Genomic DNA, 2,216 nt, shown 5'->3' with positions numbered 1-2,216 from the left:
GCATACACATCATGGGCATGCATGCCATCTTAATCTATGACTTTTCAAGAAATGTTTTAAGCTATGCTTTATTTATGGTGGAATGTTTATGCAATGTGTCAAAAATAGCTGACCAGTAAAAAGTGGAAGATATGTGGCAATTGTGGCAAGCAATGAAATTACTTTGGGAAATACTCCAAACTTTTTAACTGTCAGTAAGTATAATGGGAATCCAGACAATGAAGAGAAAAGTCCTAATTAATAAGGGAACAGGTGAGTTCGTATTCAAGTAAGCAAGCGAGTAAATCAGCACTTTGCTCAGTAACTAATCAAGCAAATAATTAAATAAATATAGTTAATGAATTCAAAACAAATCCTGCTTCCTCTAAACAGCAAAAAAAAAAAAAAAACATGTGGTAAACCACAGTTATTTGTTTGTTTGTTTGGGTTTTTTTTTTCTCCCCATAAGCATATGGCAACCCACTCACACTTTGCCCCCTGCTCTCTGCTTATGCTGGGGTGAAAATGAGGGGACCCCTAAACAGCTTTCAGGAAACAGAGGTGATGAATTCCGTGTGTCGGCCCAGAGATTCCAGCTAATAGATACCTTATCTAGGGGGATTGATAGGGGAAGGGCCTTCTCTTAAAACATACTGCTGATTGTTTCCAAATGTCTTCCCAATGGGGCAGGTCAGAAAGTGGCAGAGAACACCTCTCGGGGCAGAGCTAAGAGATTTTTATTAGTCTGGTTTGAGGAAACAGAGAGGGGAAAGGCCGCTTTGTCCTGGCTTTGCTGCCCCTTTTGCTGCTTGTGCTTAACTACCAGCCAGATCACATTACTGAGGCAGTAAATCTGAGCGCTGGTTAACGCAAATAATCAAAAGCTAATATTACCTTACAAAAGCGCTTTTCTCTTTGTCTGTGGTCAGAGCAGTGCAAACAGGCACTGTCCCATTAGCCTCAGGCAAATCTTTCCTTTTACCCTCATCCATCTATGTGTTTAGAGTTGAATTCCATATGGATGGCTCTATCCATAGCATAAAGCCTATCCCTGTATGTGTACCTTGCATCACATCATTCTGGAGTCATATTTGTATTGTGTCTCTTTGCCAGAAGTTTAAAGAGAAACAGGGTGCTGTGGTATGGCTTGAGACCTTATTACTGGGTTAAACACATACCAAGTAATATTCATCATAGTAACACAGTACCTCTTTCCCACGCCGCCTGGATCGTGGCTCCAATTAGAAACAATCAGGTCCAAAACCAGAACTAGGAGCTTCCAGGTCGGAGGAGAGTAAAAGCAGAGACCAGGATGCCAGTAATGAGGTCTTAACCTCAACTTTATTCTGTTAGGTCATAATGCCTTAATTTTAGCAATATGATAGTGGCCTGCACACTGATCTGGCATCAAAAAATCAATGATGTGATCATGGCCTGCCTGTTCCCTCTAGATGAGGGCATAAACTAGTGTAGGAACAAGAGATACTTCTGTAGGAAAAAAATGCTATATGACAAAAGATTGTTATGTAATTTTTAATGCTATACATAATTCTTATTAAAAGAAAATATGAAATACATTGACACCTTCTCTTTCTAAATTCATCTTGAACAGTTACATTGTTCTCTAATAATTGTTAAACATGCGTAATAGTCCTGCATGTTCCACCGGTCTAAAGACATTGGAGAACATTTGGGGTTTTGATATAAAAGGAGGTTACCAAAAAAGGACACCAGTTTCAGATAGTGGATGGCCTCTGGGAAGCCATCTTTACCAGTTGGAGAAACTTTCCTTTAGCCTTTCAGAAACTGTAGCATAAAGCATGCTAGGGAGGTGATTAACAAGAATGGTGTAGCTCAGGGGTCTGCAACCTTTCATATCCAAAGAGTCATTTTGCCTCAAGTATGACCAAGTCGAAGTTGTTTAGAGCCGCAAAATATAACAACACTTAACAAAAAAACAAAAAACCTATTTATTCTTTTTATTATATAAAGGACATTTTAAAATAATATTAATACACACAATTCCTACATTAATTCAAAGAATAAATGCTCTTAAAACTGATTTCTGGTTCTTTTAATATCATTCATTAATTCTGGTATTCATTATAGTACATTATTTAGCTCTTTATATACATTTTAAGAGCCGCTGGAGATGATCCAAAGAGCCAATTGTGGCTCTGGAGTCGCAAGTTGCAGACCCCTGTGTAGCTATTCCTTTTATATTTATTTTTTCATAC

Source organism: Cyprinodon tularosa, unplaced genomic scaffold, assembly GCF_016077235.1.
Source record: "Cyprinodon tularosa strain WSP-4 unplaced genomic scaffold, ASM1607723v1 ctg86, whole genome shotgun sequence".
Classification (NCBI taxonomy): domain Eukaryota; kingdom Metazoa; phylum Chordata; class Actinopteri; order Cyprinodontiformes; family Cyprinodontidae; genus Cyprinodon; species Cyprinodon tularosa.
The sequence above is the reverse complement of the archived record's forward strand: the minus strand, read 5'-3'. Positions refer to the sequence as shown.